The following is a 22255-nucleotide window of genomic DNA, read 5'->3' on the forward strand; positions in this document are numbered from 1 at the left end:
TTTCCACCTCTCCCCTTTGCCCAAAGTCTACCCCCTTTGAAGGTCTGGTACCAGATCTTTCCATTTTGGAAAACCTTGGGGAAACTGAGGCCCAAGAAAGTAGGTTCCAGTGCACGTGATAGAGAACAGGGAGGAAGGAGATGGGCCGAGATTTCCCAACTGATTGTTCATTCATTCAACAGGTACTTATTGCAGACTTGCATGATGTGAGGCACGGATCCTGGCTCTATTCTATTCTAGCAAGTTCTCAAAGGTTGGCAAGCCAGGATTTACTGCCCTTGTAGTAGTTGGAGATTGGGATGATATTTGAGTAAGCCATGAAGTCAGTTGGATTCCATGTCATGGTCTGGTTGGGTGAGCTTGGTCTCTGAAATCAGACTTCTTTTGATTTCAATCTTGCCATAATAGCAAACTTCCATATGGCTTTGGGCAAGACTTTACCTTTCTGAGCCTTAGTTTCTTCATCTATAAATTGGGGCTCTTAGTATCTATGTCATGGGACTGTTGCGAGGTTTAATGAGATGATGTAAGTGGAATGAACAACTTGCCCCTGTTCGCCTGGGGCTTTCTTGATTTTATCCCTGAAGGTCCTACATCCTAGGAACGCAATCAGTCCAGGGCAAACTGGAATGGTTGGTCCCCCTGAAAGTAGGGAAGATGCCTGGAAAGTCCCTATCATGTAGTAGGTTCTTCATGAACGTTTGTTTTCTGTGTCCTCCTTCTCTGTTTAGACTTCTGTTTTCTTATATCCTTGACCCTTTTTGCTTTGTTAATTCTGTGAGGTATTTTGAGTGCTTGCTGTGCACAAGGCTCTGGTCCAGGCACCAGGGATACCGCAGGGAAAAACAAACAAGGCCAACCCCACCTTCTTGGTGGCAGATGACAGTTTCTGACCTGCCTTATTTGCATGGAGCCATGGCGCTTTGTAATGAACTCTTAAATAAAAGCTCTGGAATCATTTGTCCTTACATTTTCCCCATTCCTCACCAAACAGAATGTCTCTGAGGAGTGTCACAAATGCCCTTTTCTCAAGATGCCTTTGAGAACTAAAAGAACACAGGAAAAGTGATGAAGGGGTTGGAAGGCATTTCCAGAATTTAACAGGGTTGCCAGACCATGACACAAGTGTCCCCTAAGCCATCTGGGAGACTTGAGAAACCTTTTGGGGACTTTGTATTGCACTCATGGTGCAGAGGGGGCAAGCTGTGGCCTCTGTCAGCATTCCTGCTGCGTCCCTTGAGGAGCCCTCTGTGCTGATGTGATACATCATGGCTAGAATTTTACCAAGGAATGGTCTGGACAATCTCCACCACTTGAGGAAGAGTGTAAACTGGCTGACACAAATCTGGTCTGAGCAAAGAGCAAAGTCTGAATTGGTTTTGGCCACAAAAGTTAGAAGAGGAATTCCCCTTGGACAAATGGTCTTTCCTCTTTGGAGATGGAACTTTGTCAGTAGTTCTCAATGGTCTGTGAGTTGAGGGCCTAAGTATTAATCTAGAGGTGTGTGTGTGTGGGGGGGGGGGGGGTGTGCACATGTGTGTGTGAAGCTGTGTGTGGTTTTTGGGGCCTCTGATAGGCAACACAGGACACTGTCTAAAAACCCAGCATTGCATTCAGTCCTGGCCCCACCAGTGTATAACGTGAGTCTTGAATAAGATATTTGGTACCTCGTTTCTCCATCTGTAAAATGGGGACAGCTTGTCGGTTTGTTGTGAAGACCAAACTACTTTATTTCATGGCTGGATGACTGACATTTTAACATCTTGTAATTCAAGGGCATCTTCCAAGCAACAATGTGGTATTAGTTTGTTAGGGCTGCTGTAACAAAGTGCAAACAATTGAATGGCTTGAACAACAGAAATGTATCCTGTCATGGTTCTGGAGGCTAGAGATCTGAGATCAAGGTATTGGTGAGGCCGTACTCCCCCTGGAGGCTGTAGGGAAGGATCTGTTCCCAGAGTCTCTCCTAGCAGTTCCTTGGCTTATAGCAGCCACCCTCCAACCTTCATAATGTGTTCTCCGTGTGTGTGTCTATCTGTCTGTCTCTTCCCATGGCAGTCTTCTTTTTGGGCACCAGTTATGTTGGATCAGAAGCCCATCACACCCCAGTGTGACCTCATATTAATTCCACTGATTACATCTGCAGTCACCCTATTTCCATATCAGGTCACATTCTGAGGTTAGAGTTTCAATACATGAATTTTGGGAACACACAATTCATCTGCAACAAACGTCTAAAATGTTGTCTTTTCAGTTAATGTGTCTTATAAGTGATGGCTCCTTACAGTCAGTGAAATACAGTGAATCACTAAATATGAGCATTTAGCACAATACCTGCCACATAGTAAACACTCAACTAATGATAATGGTTATTGTAATTACAGTAGTGAACATGTACTTTGTATTTCAGTTTTATTATCTGTAAGATTGGGACAAGAGTACCTACTTGGCAGAATTCTTGTCCTCCTTGCATGTGCCCAGTGTGTGTTCTTGGATTCAGCAGAAACATCGCCTGTGCCCTTTGCGTTCTTCTTTCACTGTGTCTCTTCCAGCGTCTGCACGGGGTCCACTGTGCGTGGCTTATTTTTAGCACCCAGTGAACACCTACCTGTTGGATGAATGAACAAGTGAATGAATGGTGAGCTCAGTGATTGTATTTGTTGAGTTTCTTTTGTTTGGAAGTAACAGGAACGTAACTTAAACTAGCTCAAAGAGGGGACTGCGTTGGCTCAAGAAACCACACGACAGCAGGGGTGGGGATGGGGCTGGCTTCAGCGACAACTGGGACCGAGCACTCACACACTTGCTGGCGGGGTTCATCTGTGCCTCTCTCTGAGTGAGAGCTTCATCTTCTCTTTCCAAGTGGAGGCCCCTGCTGCACAGTGGGGAAATAGCTGCCAGCAGACCCCTGCTCTCATCCTGAGGACTCCCTAGTCAGAGCTGAAGGCTTGTCCTCTCTAGGTTTTGCTGGAAAAACCTCAAGAGAGGACTCTGGTTGGTCTGGAGGGACTAGATGCAAGGCCCTCCCCCCCACCCCAAACCCCATGAACTTGGAGGTCAAGGTCACTTCCACTGATGATGGCCCCGGGGAGGTGGGTACTACTGAGCAGCATCCTGACCACAGCACCGACGACTGGGCAAACTACCCATGGATGTGAGAACTTCAGGAGATGTCACAAGGCAACAGTGGTGGCCATTACATGTTTCTTTCCTTATTCAGCAACTTTTTCTTAAGTGGCTCTCCCTTCCCAGGCTATCAACCGGGCCCATCACGCATGGTATTTTTTGTCATTCCTTACAGTCCTGTTGGGTGGGTGGAATATCCACACCATTGGGGGAACCCAGGTATAGAGAGCTGAAGTCCCTTGTCCTAGTGCCCCTGAGAGCCAGTGGCTGAGCTAGGGTCTGATTCAGAGTGTGAATCATGATTTCATTACCCCTTAGTCATGACCTTGGGAAAGATATTTGACTTGTTGGTGCCTCAGTTACCTTAAGTTTTCCTCAGCACTAACATGGGGATTTTCATAGTACTTAGGTTCATAGGTTGGAAAAATTGATTGAGACAGTACGTGCGCATGGCTGTCCCGAAATGTGGCTCAGAATAAGTGCTTAATATATAGCACAACCCCTATTATTGTGGTTGTTTTTAATAGTAATATTTTGCTATTGTCTCCAAATCCTTGTGCGTTTCTCAATGCCTCAAAGTGTTTTATGTAAGCGGCCTAGAAGGGATATTGTTTGAGACCCGTGGAGGAAGCTTACTAAAGAAGGGCATTCCAGGAAGGCTTCCTGGGGGAGGAGAGAAGCCAGCTGCTGTTTATTGAAACATTGGAAGGAGGTAGCTAGTCTCTGCTCTGCTAAGGTTCTGGGTGCTCAGTGGCCTAGACAGGAAGGGGCCCTGGTTGGTCTAACACTTTATTGTGCTCCCAAGGAGGCTGGTGCCCAGATATCTTAGGCCCTAAGATTCAGGGCTCCCTTGCGCTACTGCTGGGGGCCCCATCTCCCTCCCTACTCCAGGCCTTGGTAGGGACAGGAGTGTGCTATTTTCGCCTCATTAAGCTCCTCTCTTAGCACTCCCACCTGTAGTTATTTAGTCATGGCCTGATTTTTGCCTCCTGCAGCCAGCACTGCCTGGGAAACAGAAAGCTGGAGGCAGCAGCCGTGACCATGGGTGCAAATGCTGGTCAGCGCACGTGATGCGTACTCCCTTGCTGGACAGGAATTCAGTCCAGCCCGTAGCCACATCAACACCCTTCTCATCCTGCTCCTGTCCCTGGTCCTCTCCCACTCCAAGCCAAGGCTCATCGTCCACATCTCTCTTCCTCCTTCAACCCTCCTTCTTTCTTTTTTCTTCCCCTCCCCTCGACCCCTTCTCTCTCTCTTCTTTCTTCATATTTATTCCCTTCTTCATCTCTCTCCCCCTTCCCTTGCTTTCTCCCTCCCATCCCCTACTGAGGCAAACAGCCCATTTGGCCATTCAGTTGTCCTGCTCTTTTTGGTGACCATCTGGAGCATCCAATTATTAGAGTCAAGTGGAGGCTCTAGGCCTCCCTCTCACTGCCTCACTTCCGGGTGTTTTATTATGCGCTCTCTAAACTCTGCCACACTTGTTACTAAGCAAGAGGCCACCAAAGCATCCCTCCATGTCCTGCCAGCTCTGTGCTGGCTGCTGTGCTTTTAGGTGCTTCGACAAGCCCCTTGTATGAAAGGATCTTTGGGACAGCAGCTAAACTTTCTAAGCAGATCCGCCAACAGACAAGAAAGACCAGATGACAAAGGCAGGAGACAGGACCAATGGGATTCCAGCCTCCCACGTACCCTGTGCTCCACCCACTTAATCACTGAAGAAGTTTTTCTAATGTCTTATCTGCCAATTAATGATCCTTTAGAGTGGATTTATATAGAAGTGTTTAAAGTGCTTGAGCTGACAGCTTCTAGAGTTTGGACCTCTGTTTAGAGTCCATCAGATGCTAACCACCCCACCCTGGGGTGTGGATTCCTGATTAGGTAATTTTAAAAGTTAAAGAACTGCCCCTGAGGTAGACAAAATACAACTTGCATACTTATGTGTCTATATGTCTACACACTTACCTCTGTGTTACTTTATAACTAGTACTTTATAATAGCCTCCTTATCCTCATTCTTGTTTATGTAGCTGGTAGGGCTTTGTAACCACAAACTCAGGTTTGACAAAATAACACATTTCCCCCCTTCCCTTCTCTTCCCTTTCCTCTATTCACTAAGCTGCGGACTTTATTCAGATGTTGCCAATTTTTACACCAAAGCCTTCTTGTATTCTAGGATTCAATCCAGATTACCATACTGCCTTTATCCATGGTATCTCCTTAATCTCTTCTGGTCTGAGTTTCTCAGCCTTTCCTTGTTTTTCTTGACTTTGACAGTTTTGAAGAGCCCTGGTCAGATATTTTGTAGGCTTTCCCTCAATTTGGGTTTGTTTGACACTTCTCATGATTAAGTCACAAGAGGGGCCGCTAGTTAACCCTGAGCATTTGATGAGGGTAATGTTGCCGGGTCGTTATTTTTTTCCTTTCCATACTCTGTTCTTTGGGTGCCTGTTTAGTGAGTGGAAACCCCACTTACCAGAGGGAGTTGGTTAAGGTCCATCTCCTGGAGGGAGAATTATCTACTTCTATTATTTGGAATCATTCTGTAAAGGAAGACTCACCCCTTCCTCCCATTTACTTATTTATTCAATTGTCTATATCAATATGGATTCCTGTAACCCATATATTTATTTTATACTTTGAGTTGCAATCCAATACCATGCTATTTAATTTTTTGTTTAAATGGCTTCAGATTTGGCCACTGAGAACTCTTTTTATAGGTTGGCTCCTGTATTAATTTCTTATGGCTGTTGTAACAAATTACTGTAGCCTTGATGGCTTAAAATGACACAAGGTTATTATCTTATAGTTCTGGAGGTCAGAGTCCAAAATGGGCCTCACTGGGCAAAAATCAAGAAGTTGCCTGCGTGTAGTCCTGTCTGGAAGCTGTGGGAAAGAATTCCTAGTCTTGCCTTTTGCAGCATCTACAGACTGTCCACATCCTGTGGCTCATGGCCTCTGCCCATCTTCAAAGCCAGCAATCCCAAAGGGACATTTATTTTCTTACAGTTGTGGAAGCTGGAAATCAGATCAAGGTGCTAGCTGATTTGGTCCCTGGTAAGAGTGTTCTTCTTGGCTTGCAGATGGCCACCTTCTCGCTGTGTCCTCACAAGGCAGGGAAAGAGAGAGAATGTGAACTCCCTCCGGGTGTCTTTTCTTATGGGCCCTGATCCTATCACATTGATGCCCTACCTAATTTGACCTTCATTTCCTAATTTAACCTTAATTCCTCCTTATAGGCTCTTTTTCCAAGTATAGTCGCATTGAGGGTTAAGGCTTCAGCATATGAATTCTGAGGGGGCACAACCAAGCCCATTATCCCCTCTATCTCAAGATCTTTAACTTAATCACACCTGCAAAGTCCCTTTTGCCGTGTAATGTAACATACTCGCAGGTTCTGGGGATTACAGCGTGGATGTCTTTGTGGGGGTCCTTTTTTGCCTACCACAGCACCTCTGTCCTTTTGGCTTGCCCCATCAAGCTTCTTTTTTATTTAGTTAATCTAAATTACCCTCCAAACTTCTGCTGCACAGGGTATAGGTATGTTACATCTCACGATTATTGTAGCTCCTACCCTGGGGTCTTTCTAAAGTCCTGAGTGGAGGGAGGCTCTTGGGTAGCTCCAAAGCATTGGTCCATGCTGGTTACTCTGCAGTGGCCCCATGTCCCAACTTACCTGGTCCACTGGTGTCTGGGGACTTTGTTGTCAAGCTTGGGGCTGGGTCCAGAGGTTGGGTCCTACCGGTCCCCTCTGGGGTGTTGTAACTCTTGGGAGCATCTGAGAACTTCTCTTTCATCTTTCTCACTATTCTCCAGACAAAGCCTGCTCCTCCCTTTCTCCTTGGGGTCATCTATAGCATAATCATGACCATTAGTAAAGTTTTTACCAAGTAAGGGAAAAGCTACTGACTTCAAGCAGCTTCTGCTTTCTTCCCAAAATTCTCCAAGTCAAGGAAATACATGTGGGAATTGCGCGGATGGGAGAAAAAGTGATGGAAGGAAGAAACCATACCATCTCAGTAAATTGTCCTGTCACATTAAGTCAGGGAAAACTTTTGGAAAATAAGCTTAAAAAGGGAAAAATCCACTTGAGGGTGGGGGTTTTCCTAGCTTGGCTCAGCATTGTCAGCTGCTTAGGCCAATTCTCAGTTATAGAGGTTGACACTGGGTGGGGTTGTTCTAACAATTGTACCTGGGATTTGTTTTCACCAGGGCATGATTGTCGAGAAGGAAGTTTACACTCACAGATGTCTAGAAACAGGAGGCTCAGTGAGCTATGCAGGGTCACGTGGGAGGACACTCAGGTCTGTCAGGAAGCAGGAGAGGGGAGAAGGTCCAGAGATTTTACTGAGGTTTTCACTGGAAGAAATAGGCAGGATAGGAGCTCTGAGTAAATTGTGGGCTGGATAATAGTTTAAATCGTTTCTGTGGGCTCTGGGTTTAAGGGTGGTCTCAGTTATGGAGTACTTGGCCCTGGCTGATTTGGAGCAGGGGGAATGCTGATTTGAGGTGTGAGAATTTGATAAAGGAGATGGTTGGAATATGGGCTTGGGATTAGTTGGCAGTGCGTATTTGAGGCACTTACACTTGTGGAGAGGTGTTTGCTATGCCCAGGAATCAGCTAGCCCTGGGAGACGTTATCCTCACCGGGATAAAGGCTTCAAGTGCCAGAGCATCAGGAATGCAGAACATAACAGGGGCGCATGGGTAACTCAGTGGGTTAAGCTCCAACTCTTGATTTCAGCTCAGGTCATGATCTCACGGTTTGTGGGTTTGAACCCTGCATTGGGCTCTGCGCTGACAGCAAGGAGCCTGCTGGGATTCTCTCTCCCTCCCTTTCCGCCTCTCCCCTGCGCACACTCTGTCTCAAAAATAAAAAAATAAAAATTAAAAAAAAAAAGAATACAGAAAATAAGAAAATCAAGTTTTAGAAGTCTACCACACAAGGGTCTGCTGACTACCACCGTCATGAGGAAGGAAAGTGGGCTTTCTCATAAATGAGGTAGTGACTTTTTCTCAGGAAGGTATTTGAGTACCCTCTTGTTTGGATATTGAATACTTGGAAAGCTTTTGTGTTTGCAAAGAATAAGCTGTTTATCTTAGTAGTGCTAAGTGCTAAGTCATCTTTTATTTAATTTTTAACTTTTAAATTTTGTTTAGTCATCTCTGCACCCAACATGGGGCTTGAACTTAGAACACCAAGATCAGGAGTCCCATGCTCTTACGACTGAGCCGACCAGGTGCCCTGCTAAGTCCCCTTTGACATGAGATGCGGATGGCAGACCCACTAACATGCTGACAGTTCTAAGATCTCAGGCCTCTGACGATGCTGTTCTGCTCCCTAAGGCCCCAGACTCCATTGTTCTCCAGGGTGTAGAGGGTGGGTGGGGTGGCCAACCCCCACAGGCTGTCTCAGAAGACACTTAGGTCTGGCTGTGAATGGCACAACAGTGAGTGGGTGAGCCCTGTCTTCCTTACGTGTGCTCCCCTGTGGGTCACATTGCCTTGAACATAAAGGCAATGGGTTGGTTGCTAAGGGAGAAGCAGACGCAGACTCTGAACTGAGGATTCGAGTTCAAGTTTTTATCTGGGACATAGGAAGGAAGTGGAGAGGTGGTGGGGAGGTGATGCAGGGAAGGGAAGGCCACCAGCCGATTGTGCCATTTTCTTTCTAGTGATATATAATGGACACATAACATTATATTAATTGGCAGGTGTACCACATAACAATGTAATACTTGTGTATGTTGCAAAATGATCTCCAGAAGAGGTTTGGTTCAAGTCTGTCATGATACATAGTTGCAAAATTATTTTTCTCATAGGAGAACGTAAGATCTGCTCTCATAACACCTTTCAAATAAGCAACACAGCATTAAAGACTATGGTCACCATGCCGTACGTTACATCCCCATGAATTTTTATTTTCTAACTGGAAGTGTGTACCTTTTGACTCCCTTTACCTATTTCTCCCACCCCCCACTCCTCACCTCTGGCAACTACCACTCTGTTCTCGTTTCTACGAACTTAGTTGTTTTTTGTTTTGTTTTGTTTTAGAATCCACGTATAAGTGAGATCATAGGGTATTTGTCTTTCTCTGACTTATTTCACTTATCCCAGTGCCTTCAAGATCCATTCATGTTGTCACATGTGCCAAGATTTCATATATACTTTTTCATGACTGAATAATATTTGTGTGTGTGTGTGTGTGTGTGTGTGTGTGTGTGTGTGTGTGTGTACCACATTTTCTTTACCATTCACCCATCAGTGGACACTTAGGTTGCTTCCACATCTCGGCTATTGTAAATAATGTGCAATGAACTTATCTTTTTGAGTTTGTATCTTCATTTTCTTTGAATAAATACCTAGAAGTGAGATTGCAGGATCATATGGTGGTTGTTATTTTTCATATTTTGAGGAACCTCCATACTGTTTTCCACAGTGGCTGCACTAATTTACTTTCCCACCATCAGTGTATGGGCTGTTCTCTTTTCTCCCCATCCTTGCCAACACTATTATTTCTTGGTTTTTGTTTTTGTTTTGTTTTGTTTTGTTTTGATAATAGCCATTCTAACAAGTGTGAGGTGATATCTCATGGTGGTTTTGATTTGCATCTCCCTGATGATTAGTGATATTGAGCATCTTGTCATGTGCCTGTTGGAGACTTTTGCCACTTTTGCCTTCAATGCCCCCTTCCTACACTAAGAAAACACACAGAAGCAGATGCCTGGGTGGCTCAGTTGGTTAAGTGTCCAACTTCAGCTAAGGTCATGATCTCATAGTTTGTGAGTTCAAGCCCCATGTCCAGTTCTGTGCTGACACCTCAGAGCCTGGAGCTGCTTCAGATTTTCTGTCTCTCTGCCCCTCCCCCACTCATGTTTTCTCTCTGTCTCTCTTGCTCTCAAAAATAAATAAACATTAAAAAAAACCCAAAAGCACACAGGGGTGCCTGGGTGGCTCAGTTGGTTGAGCATCCAACTCTTGGTTTTGGCTTAGGTCATGATCTTGTGTTTTGTGAGTTTGAGCCCCGCATCCGGCTCTGTGCTGACGGTGGGGAGCCTGCTTGGGATTCTCTCTCTCTGCTCCTCCCCTGCTTGTGTTCTCTCTCTCTCTCTCTCTCTCTCTCTCTCTCTCTCGCTGAATAAATAAATAAACTTTAAACACACACACACACAGACACACACCAGCTATGTGGGTATAAAGACAAATGTATGTATATGTATATATATACTATATATACACATATATAGTACTAAAACATTTCCAACCACCTAAAAGATCATTTTTTTTCTTTTAAAAGGAATTAAAACATGTTCCAGGTCCTCTAAAAGTATTGCCCTGGGTCCTAGGCACGGCCTCTTGTGTCTTAAGAGAAGTTATCTCTGGAGAAATATATGCTGGGGGAAGGGTGACCACTCTGTCTTGTCCTAACAGTCTGATTTCCTGGTGGGACAGTCTCATGCCTGCCTCAAACATGGGGGCGGAAAACCTCCCAGGGTCTCTGGGGGGAACCGTGAAAAGATGCCCCTCTCTCACAGTGAAACCTCTGACAGAGTTAAGCTGCCTTTATGGAGTGATTGTTTTGCTAGATGCTGAGGAATTACAAACCTTCAAAGACCTTGTTTGCAGACGGGGTACCGCTTCTCCTGGAGGCATCTTTGAAATGCAAACTTGTTCTCTCAGCAGACTCAGTGCGTCTCAGCCTTTAAGATAAATGCTTCAAACTGGCAGCAAACCCACTTGAGTTTGGTGCCTGCTTTTCCGACAGATTAATTATATCGATTGCTGGCTGTTCATTTGCCTTCGTGGCCATCTCTCCCTTGTTGCTTTCACATTTACTTTCTCCAGCCATCACAGCCCTGGGGCTGCCCTGAAAGAAACAAACACTGATTCAGTACGCTGGCATGAGGGGTGACCATGAGCCTCAGTGCCTTCATCCGGAGCTTCCTGGCAACAGGCTTGAGGGGCAAAGCTGGAATTTGAAACCCCTATTTGTTCCTGATGGGTTTTGGGGGTTCCTTGGGGGCCAGGAGCCCTGATGTGCCATTAGAATGAGCACATATCCCAACTGGCAGGGCAGGGAAGGGCAAGTGGCAAGATGAATCCACACCTGCTCTAGTAGAATATGCTTGAGGCACACCGGGCGCGTGGGTCTGAATCTTAATTTGGGACTTTTTTTTTTTTTTAAGAATACTTTTTTTTTAAGTTTATTTATTTATTTTGAGAGAGAGAGAAAGAGAGAGAGAGAGCAAGAGAGAGCCAGGGAGGGGCAGAGAGAGAGGGAGAGAGAATCCCAAGCAGGCTCTGAGCTGTCAGCACAGAGCTGGATGAGGGGCTTGTACTCACGAATCGTGAGATCATGACCTGAGCTGAAGTCAGATGCTTAACCGACTGAGCCACCCAGGCACCCCTCCATTTGGGACTCTTATGAATGAGCAGTGTGGCTTTGATTTTGGGGGAGTCCTTTGCTTCTCTCAGCGTTCTCATCTGCAAAATGCTAATAATAATGGGGGCTAGTATTTATTGAACTCTTAGGGTGTGCCAAGCACTGCTTCGAATGTTTTGCAAGTATTACCCTTGTAATCCTCATTACAGCAGAAGCTGAGCTTTAGAGAGGTGAAGTAACTGAGCCAAGATTAAAAACGGATGGGACCTACCCCAAGGTTCAAGGCTAAACCTGACTCTGTGGTTGTGCGGTCTCAGAGTGGCCAGCAGGGGTCACTGAAACTGGATGTTTTGAGATGGTTGATTTCACCATGTGTCCGGGTAGCATTCACATTTTCCCAAGTGTAGTGGAAAGTTCTAGTCTCAAGGTAGTGTAGTGGCTATGCACACAGGCACTGTAGCCAGCCAGCCTGTCTGCATTTACATCTTGTTCTACCACTGTGTAGCTGTGTGACCTTGGACAAGTAACTCCATCTCTCTGGGCTTTGCTTTCCTCATTTGCAAAATGTGACTAATTATACTAGTACTTATCTCGTGGTGTTATTACAAGGATGACAAGAATTAGTGCTTATAAATCACTTAAAGCATGTAAAAGCACAATATAAATGTTAAAGTATTTAATTATCCTTCATAAATACACATGCAATTTCAGGAACTTAATCTAGGGGATGCCAGCATCTTGTGTTAGCTTAGTCAGGTGGGATTTTGTGGCTATATAATCTTGAGTGCAGAGGCTGTGATTTTAATACCAGATGGAATAATTAGGTGTTGTAGGCCTGGGAAGAGAGGGATTCTATATCCTGTGACCCATTGTACTTCATTTTATTGAGCAATTAACATGAACAAATTCACAATTAAGAGTGAAAATTAAAACGTAGGGTGTGCACTTTGTTAATGAGTATTTTCTCATTTTGAAAAATAATGTCGTGCCTTAATTTAGTTCTTGTGAAAAGCTTCTCCCGCCTTGGCAGAGGGCCCTTGACGTGCTTGTCACTGTGGGTCCTTCAGCATGAGGGCCCGCTACTTGGGGGAGGGGCTCAAGGAGCTGATTGGTCCAGGCCTGGAAGGGAGCACAGCTCATACTCAATCCTAGAAAACAAAAATCAGAGCTGGAGCTAAAGGAAAATCACACTGGTGACCCTGAGAGAATCGAATGAAATGCTGTTAGAAGACTATAAGCAAAGGAGAGCTTAGACATGCCTTCAAGGGCTTTGAAAACTGCCCCAGGCCAGAAAGATGCTTCAGGCAAGATAGAAAAGTCGCATCAGCTTCAGACTTTTCCAGAAATGCTTATTTCCAACTTAGTGCATCTTTTTTCCCTTTTCTTGGGTGTACACCTTCCCAGGTGACTTCTGGCCTGGCTCAGGGTGCCTCCCAGTGATGCCTGGAATGGGTCTCTGGCTGCTCTTTCCAGAGCTGGCCCCGCGGATCTCAGCACCTGCCATCCTGTTCCACGGCTGGCCTGGATTTTGCCAGGCTTGCAATAGATTGAATGTGATGCTTGGGTTTTATTTGGCAACCAAGCAAGACTTGTTTTTATAATGGAAAGGGGAAAAAAAAAGGGCAAGAGGGAGTCACAGAAGCATGGCTCACAGAGAAGGGCTTGCCCATGAGTGAAAAAGAGGGTCATGGAATGTATTACTTGGTGGGAGTTGAAATTATTAAAGAAGATCATCAAGGTGCTGATGATGAACATGTTCTAAGTGCTATTCTAGGCCCTCCCATGATGAATCCTTCCAACAATTTATCATCTCTATTTTCTAGATAAGGGAACTGAAGTACAAGGGGCCACAGGCCAATCTTGACCTCTGTGTACCTAAGATGCATCTATATGTACTGGACATCAGGACGTGAGGTTGATAATGTTCTCAGAAGGGGTGGGGATGAGATGCCAAAGGGAGGGGATTGAGAGAGCAATGGATATTAATAATGACATAATATTAATAGTTACATTACATATTAATTATTAATAATTGATAACAGTAGCTACCATTTATTGGGAAATTCTGAGCTAACAAGGACAATAATGCCAAACTTGGTCTGGACATCATCTCTTTTGACCGTCACTACAACCCTTTGGAGGGTTGGTGGCGATGATCCCCAAATCAGACTTTTCTATCTGGTTGTGGGGGGTGAAGTTTAAATCCTGGACTGGCAAATTAGCATTGTACCAGTTACTGAGCACCTAGTACAACCAGGCCTCAGAACACATGTGCTGAGGAGCTCAGTTCTTTAGGAAGATGGGTCCAGAAGCCAAAGAGTAAAGGTCACGACCGGGGAGGACTCTTGTTTTCTGTGGGGAGAGTGCAGAGGATAGAGATCTCTGTCTGCTATGCAGTCTGAGATGCCACTTCTACTTAGATCCTGTAAACTATTGACAATGTGGTAATATTTATCACAAATCCATATGTGCCACGTTCTTTTTTTTTTTTAAGCTTATTTATTTATTATTAGAGAGAGAGAGTGTGTGTGTGCACCTGTGCTAGCAGGGGAGGGGAAGAGAGAGAGAGGGAGGGAGAGAGAATCCCAAGCAGGCTCTGAGCTGTCAGTGCAGAGCCCGACATAGGGATCAATCTAATCCCAGGAATGTGAGATCATGACCTGAGCCATAATCAAGAATTGGACATGCGGTGCCTGGGTGACTCAGTCAGTTAGACTCTTGATTTTGGCTCAGGTCATGATCTCATGGCTTGTGGGATGGAAACCCACATCGGGCTCTGTGCTGACGGTCCAGAATCTGCTTGGGACTCTCTCTCTCCTTCTCTCTCTTCCCCTCCCCCCCACCCTCAAAAATAAATAAATAAACTTAAAAAAAAAAAAGAAGAGTTTGACACTTAACTGAACCATCCAGGCAACCTGCCAAGTTCTTTATATACATGATCTAACTTAGTTCTTACTATGGTCCTGCAAGGTGGATACAATCTTGACTGAACAGAAGAGGAAACTGAGGCACAGAGAGGAGGCAGATGCAGACAAGTGGCAGAGCTAAGGTTTGAACTTACTCATCCCATGTCTTCTATGGGACACCTCAGTTGCCTCCCAAGCATCCCTGTCCCCATGCTGGCCTGAGAAGCCTGGCCACTGAAGCAGGACTGTTGGACGTACGGGCCGTGGCTTTCTCTTACTGTGCTGACAAGATGTGGCACAGCCGTGGTCCTGGTAGAGGACACCTAGATGCCTTAGGGCCTCTCCACAGCCCTCAGCCAGTGCTCTGGCCTGGGGGTTGTTAGGTGAGCACACGCTCTGTGGGAGGGTGAAGTTCACTCTCGGGCCAAAATCCTAACAAGAAGTGGGGCCAGAAGCAATCCATTCTCTGTTTCTAAATCAAATAAATCTTGCTTGACCCTTTCCTCTCTTGTCAGCAAGGGCAAGACATTCAGCCTGGTTTATGTTTGGGGGCAACCCTCCCTCCACCCTGGGTTGTGTGAGAAGCCCATGGGATTCTCAAGGTCCAGAATGGGGAGGCCTGCCTGGGGGACTGCTTCTGACTGTTGTGGTCCCATTGTGCCTCTGGGGGGGTTGGTTCCTCCTGGGCCTTTTTGTGAGAGTTTGGGTGCCACAGAGCTTAGGGTTGAGCCCCCTGTTTCCACTTATATCTTCTTGGGTGGTCCCGCCACTCCAGGGCTGCTGGAAGGGAAAGGGGTCAGGTACTACCTTCTCTCCCCTCCTCCTCATGTTGGGGTATCTCTCCGGGCTGGGCCACCGACCTCTCCTCCTCCCCTTTGTGGACAGTACAGCCATCAGGCAACAAATTCTGCCTGGACCCGGAGGACAAAAATGCAGGGGGCATGAAGGGAAAGCACTTCTCTCATTGTTTTGTTACATGTAAGCCAATTGCCACTGATATTTATTTACCCCCTCCTGAACGTGAGGCCTGCACATTATTTAATAATACCATTGGGGTCATTGCATTTTGCAAACAGGGAAACTGGGGTCCAGAGAGGTTAAGAAGTTTGTGTGGGATCACATAGCTGGTGAATCTAGCTCTGAGATTCAAACCCAGCCAGGCTGACTCCAGGACCCACACATGTAACTAGTATATGGACTTTCTGTCTGCAAGTAACTCTTTAAGGTGACTCTGCGTGCCCCACTTCCCCTACTGGACTGCTGGCCGTCTTCATTCTAAATATCTTGTCCTCTTAATGTCTCTTAATGTGGACGTGAGCTTACACCTAATAAAGATGCAAATGAGTGTCCTCGCAGGTTGGCAGAGAGTCCTGTAGGAGAGCACATGCTGGACTCTAGGGCTGTGGGGGAGATGGCAAAAACAGGCATTTTCCTTCCTGTCCAGGTCCCATGCCTTTGCAGTGTGACTTTAAGCTCCTGCCATTGAGGTAGAGTCTGTTCTTTGCGGTCGGCCACAACGATAGAATGTTGTGGAAGGGGTGGTGTGCCAGTTTTGGCCGTGGCCACGTGTTTCTTCTGTTTGTCATAATGCTGCCACTGCCAGAGGGTAACACACGTGTACCCAATCCTTCCTATCACCCCAGCTGGAATACCAGCTACCCCCAGAAATGGAGCTTCCTGTTAGCCAGCAGCTGACTGCTGATGCTCTAGGAAACTGAGACCAGAAGAGCCAGTCCACGTTGCCAACTCCTAGAACCATGTGCCAAATTCAGGTTTGTTTTTTTCAAGCCACTATTTTTTTTTAATATTTTTTTTTAGAGAGAGAGAGTGTGTGTATGTGTGCACATGAGCAGGGGAGGGGCAGAGGGAGAGGGAAAGAGAGAATCCCAAGCAGGCTCTGCGCCATCAGCTCTGCACCTGATGCGGGCGGGGCTTGGTCTCATGAACCGTGAGATCATGAGCTGAGTCACAACAGAGAGTTAGACGTTCAAGGACTGAGCCACCCAGGCGTCCCCTAAGCCACTGACTTTTGAGGCAGTTGGTTTTGCAATAAAATCTACCCAATACACTCAGCTTCAAGTCGCATCCGTTCATCCCAGACTTGGGTGGTGTCAGTAGGGGCACCAGATAGGGCAGATGAATTGGAGCCACCTTTCTCCTTCTTCAGCGTTCCACGGCAACACCTTCCTGTGGGTTTGTGCCACAGGTGCCCAGCGCTGTGATTCTGTTTCTGAACACTCCAACAGAAGAAATGAACCTTCATCGAGAGATGGGGTCTGGCCCCAGCCCTGACACCAACCTGCCGTGTGGTTCTCCATGATTTCCTTAACCAATCTGGACTGACACACATACTTGACGATTTCTGCCGGCTCTGATATTTGTGACTCTGTGAGGCATCACTAGCATGATGTTTATATACTGTCCACATTTGATTTGGATGTTTTTTCCCAGACCACTGGCATGGCACAAAATGATGAGTTTTTTTTTTTTTTTTTTTTAACCATCCACATAAAAAGAAACAGACGATAAACTGGCTTGTGCCACTGTAAGAACATTCCTTTACTGACAACGAAGCAAAAAATATCTGAACTATAAAAGTACATGTTTGGAAAGGAAACATTCACGTTTCTTGAAAATAAGTTTGCATTATTAAAGCTGGGGGTTTTACAGGCGTTTTGTTGAAACTTACAAAACCTCATCGCTTTTGGCTCTTCTCCTAAATCAGAATATAGTTTGGTTGGCATAGCTTCTATAAAATGTGTTCATTCCTTTATTCCTTCACTTATTCAGCCAGTGTTTGCTATGAGCCCCGCCCTGGCCTCCTAAGAGAATGGAACTGAAGGAGACAGGCAATTAACAACCCTGAAAGAGCTGACATTTGAGTGATAACAGCAAATCTACAGGTAAGCGTTAGAGTCATCTAGCGATTAGCGTTACAAAGAAAAAAAAAGTTTTTGTTAGAGGACAGATTAACACTGGATATGTTTTCCACAAACAGGATACACATTTACTACCTTCATATCTTCCCACCTTCCCCTGGAATTTCTCCTTCATTCTTAAATGCTGTCGTTGAAACTGGGAGGGCGTATACATTCAGCGAGGCCCGTCTCACAGGTGTCCCCAGTCAGGAGGAAAGCCCAAGGATGTGAGCCTTGGGAAGAAAATGACTCTTGATAGCCCAAATTTGGAGGATAGGCTGCAAAGGCTGAGTGTGAGCCTGGGGTACAAGGCACCACTGTGGTTTCCTCCAGCAGGCAACATTGTATCAAGGAACAAACTGCACTGGGATTTGAGGGCTTGGGCTCAGTTTGCATCTCAGGACTGGGTTTTGTGTGTGATTTTGAACATATCTCTCACCCTGTTTTTCAACCTGTGTGATAGGGATAATACCACTAGTACCTGCCTCTCCACGTTGTTGGAGGATCAGATGCAATAACATAAACAAGATTGTTTTGTTAAAGTTATCTTTCAGATGTACTACATATTCCCTAAGGGCAGGGGCTATGTCTCATTCATCTTATTTCCAGAGCTTGGCATGTCAAGTGCTCAATAAATGATGGTTGAGTGGATGAATGGGCCAGAAAATAAATTAGCAAAAGAATGAAACTGAATCCTGTGGGCCTCAATTTCTTCATTTTGCAAATTAGGTTTTCCCTATAGAGTTATCTAGGTTGTGCACTGCACCAGTGAATTTGGCTAAGGGGGTAGGAGGAGACTAAAATCTGGATTTTCCACCTGCCAAGTCATGTGCCTGGTGCAGAGGGTGCCTTTAATTAAAGGCCAGCAATGGGCCTGTCTAAAATGAAGGAGTTGGACTCTAGTGCCTCCCGGAAACTCTGATTTTTATCATTGTGTGAGGGGGCCCCAGATGCTGTGTTGTTCAGAAAATCCCCAGATGACTCAGATTTTCCTCCTAGTTTGGGTCCCATTGGATTGGCGGCCTTTTAAGTCACTTCCCACTCTAATAGAAGGTGATTTTTAATTATATTTTAGATTTCTTGAATTTATCATTTTCTGGTATTTCATGTTAAATTCCCTTTGTTTATGAGTACACAAGCTGCCATCTCATGATGCCCTTTTGTAGTTTTGGGTAGGACACAGCCGCTGGAGTCCGTGAAATGTGTGTTCCCCATTCATCAGTAAGGGATTCCATGCCAAGCTGAATCTTTCAAGTTTCCCTGGATTCCTCTTTGCAGCCTCCAGCATTTGTGTTTACATCAGGTCAGATAATAATAAAAAGCAGGATTCTTTAGACAAGACAGAGCTGCGAAGACAAAAGCACGGTGATGAAAGCTACCAAGGTCTGATTTAATTTATCTGCCTTCATTTCTTTCCCACCTTCTTCGTCAGTCAGGGTGCGACGAGAAGAAAGAAACCACACAGTAATTTCAACAGGGAAAGCTCAGGGTTCTGCTTCACACTTGACATTTTGGGCTGGATAGTTCTGAATCTGGGGGGACTTCCCTGTGCACTGTAGGGTGCTTAGCAGCATTGCTGGCCTCTACGCGTTAGATACCCACAGGGTTCTCTCTCCTCCCCACACTGTGACAACTGACAATGTGGCCAGATGTTGCCAATGTCCCTTTGGTCTGCGGAATGGCCCCTGCTTGAGAATCACTGCTGAAATCATTACTTACCTATATCAGATTGTCCAGAAAGGAGTAAACAGAACTCTACAGAAAAGCCTAGGGCTGAGGGAGAATATGAGGGGAGGGACATGCTGGGAAGGGGGACCCCTCCCCAAGCTGGGATTCAGACGTGTTGAAGAAGGTGCGGCTGCGGTCCACTCCATAGGGGCGTTCTCTCAGGAGCTCTGGCCCAGGCTCTTGTACAGTTGCTAGACAAGCAGGAAGCAACTGGAGGGGAGGCAGAGTCCATCCAGCAGGAAACACCCATCTGGACACAAGTGGAGGGACTGCAGGGTTCCTGTGCCTCACTGGAAACCCATCCTGGGGGCGTCACTGAAGCTGAAATGAATGAGTGCCACTGACCACTCCCCTAACACACTGCAGGCCACAAACAGCCCTTGGTAGGAACCGGAGAAGCGCGGTGTAACAGCTTAGAACAAAAAGAGAAGCCCCTTCTTCCGGCAGTGTCTCTGAAGCGCCCTCTACTGATAGAATTGAGCATCACACCTTCTTCAAAAGCAGTATTTTCATTGAACTGGCAGTGAAAGACGATTTGGATCTGAAAAAGGCAATAAATCCATAGTTGGCATATTCTTGTACCTTCCCTTTGACCGTCTCTATACCATCTACTTGGCATATGTCTAGCATTTAGTAGATACAAAATTAATGACTGAAAGAATGACTGATGAATGAATGGATGACAGGGTTGGCTTTTTTTTTTTTTTTTTTTTGTATCTGTTTTGGAGAATATAATTCTTTTCCTATGGAATAGCAAATGGTGGTGTTTACTCCTTCTAATCCCACTTTCCTACTAAATTTAAAATTAATTGAATTATCCTGTTATATCTTCTCAACTTACATAACGGATCAATTTGATAAAAATCAATTAAATGAGCAATTCAGTGGAAAAAAATTAATTAAACTAGTTTCAATTGATTCATTGATTAAACTTCCCATTTGAGCCAAGAAAACACAAGACTGTTATCTGCTTTTAAGACCAGAATATTAACCAAAGACTTGCTGGCCAGTGAACTAAGTTCAACAAAATTGTTGCACAGAGGGTCACCTGGGTGGCTCTGTCGGTTGAGCGTCCGACTTTGGCTCAGGTCATGATCTCACAGTTCGTGAGTTCGAGCCCCGCATTGGGCTCTGTACTGACAGCTCAGAGCCTGGAGTTTGCTTCAGATTCTGTGTGTCTGTGTCTCTGCTCCTCCCCTGCTTGTGCCCTCTCTCTCTCTCTCAAAAATGAATAAACATTTAAAAAATTGTTGCACAGAAGACTAAGAATGTTAATAATATGAAAATTAGAATTAATTTTGACTTAGGTGACAAACGATTACTTGCTGGTTGCAATGTGGTAAGTTAGCAGTAACCAGGGGTTAAGTGACACTGTCATTTGAAATGAAGAAGCAGCTGGGGGCGCCTGGGTGGCTCAGTTGGTTAAGTGTCTGACTTCGGCTCAGGTTATGATCTTGGGGTTCGTGAATTTGAGCCCCGCGTCGGGCTCTGTGCTGACAGCTCAGCACCTGGAGCCTGCTTCTGATTCTGTCTGTCTGTCTCTCTCTCTGCCCTTCCTCCCCTGCTCATGCTCTCTCTCTCTCTCTCTCTCTCTCTCTCTCTCAAAAAATAAATAAATGTTAAAAAAATGAAAAAGAAATTAAATGAAGAAGCAGAGGCACCTGGGTGGCTCAGTTGGTTAAGCGTAGACTTCAGGTCATGATTTTGTGGTTCGTGGGTTTGAGCCCCGGGTTGAGCTCTCTGTTGTCATCGCAGAGCCCACTTCAGATCTTCTGTCTCCCTCTCTCTACCCTTCTCCTTCTCTCTCTCCTAACAATAAATAAACATTAAAAACATAAAATGAATAAGCATAGTGAAAAGATAATTGGATTGAGATTGAGTAAAAGTTTTGTGTGGGCTACCTTCTAATGTAGCAGGACTAATGTAATGTGCACAAGTCACTTGGCCTTTCGGGGCCTCCCTCTCTTCTGACACTCAAGAACAATCATATACTTCATTTTGGGGAGGAGCAAACATAATATGAATGTAAAAGTGTTTTGAAAATTGAAATTGCTATACAGATTTCTCTTGTTAGCTCATAGTTGTTTTAATCTTCTTAGGTGTCCACAAGATTCTGAATGTATCTGAAGTGCTGAGAACATACTTCTCTTTTCTAATGTAAGGCAGAAGAAGCCCAGTGGAAAGGGTTTTTAAATTTATGGCGATACACACGGCATCTCCCTCAAGTATCTCAGGGCCTTTGCACATGCAGTTCCCTCTGCCTGGAGTTCTTCCCTCTCTTGTGCCTCCACAACTCCTACTTGCCCTGTCAGCCCCTCATCACTTCCTGACCTCCTGAACTAGTCAGCTCTCTCCTTTATATATTCATACATACCACATCTCTCCCATTTAGTATATAGCACCATGGGTATTGTATATTTTAATGTGATGGTTTGATTAATGTCTGTCTTCCCAGCTAGGCTGTAAACTCCATGATGGTGGGGCCACTTCTGCTTTTGCCCACAGTGACATTTTTAGTAGGTGCTTAATGACTGTTGGATGAATGAGTGAATGAATGAATGAACGAACAAATGAATGAACATATCCAGAGTTGACTACAGCCTGCTGGGTTTTGGGGCTGTAGAAAGAACACGGTGATAGGCATGGTTCACTAGAATGTCCTCAGCATCCAGAATAATCCTTGACATACAGTAGGAACTCAATAAATGAATGAGTTAACTTTAGATCCAGAAGTCTGGGGCTTGGTTTTTCTCTTTGAAATTTATAGACTCAGCACATGTGGGGAGGATGTTTAACTCCACTATCCAGTATGGTGAAAACAGGCTCGGAGGCCAGCATTCCTGGGCCCAAATCCCATCTTCTAGATGTTTGACAAGACATTTAACATAACTATGTGCAAGTATGCTTCTGTACAAAAATGAGGGTAATATCAATACCCCAAGATTAGTTCAAGTATTAAATGAGAAAAACTATTGAAAAAGCCTTCTTAAAGACGGCACATATTAGGTATCAATAAAGGTTTGTCGCTGTACTTTTCCCCCTCTCATCCTCCCTAACATGAGAATAATATTACCGACTTCAGAATCATTGTATCTCAAATAAGACTATGTACATCACTTTGTAATTTGAGGTGCGAGGATTCCTTTCTTCCCCTTCTGCACCAAAGGAAAAATATGTGCAGAATCAGCCTCAGCC

At 45.2% G+C, this 22255-nt stretch overlaps 1 long non-coding RNA gene across 3 annotated transcripts in view; it reads left to right on the forward strand.

Moving 5' to 3' along the window:
* Nucleotides 1-22255, forward strand: part of LOC147583486 (uncharacterized) — an 813850-nt gene that overhangs the window by 53291 nt on the left and 738304 nt on the right. For 2 of the 3 annotated variants that reach the window (XR_015248270.1, XR_015248269.1), the window contains exons 2-3: nt 13332-13422; nt 17205-17317. This is a non-coding gene — a long non-coding RNA (uncharacterized LOC147583486). The remainder of the gene's footprint in view (nt 1-13331; nt 13423-17204; nt 17318-22255) is intronic. The other variant, XR_015248271.1, reaches the window with a different exon arrangement.

The sequence above is a fragment of the Puma concolor genome, chromosome A2, assembly GCF_028749965.1.
Source record: "Puma concolor isolate L17-30 chromosome A2, mPumCon1.1.hap2, whole genome shotgun sequence".
Lineage (NCBI taxonomy): Eukaryota > Metazoa > Chordata > Mammalia > Carnivora > Felidae > Puma > Puma concolor.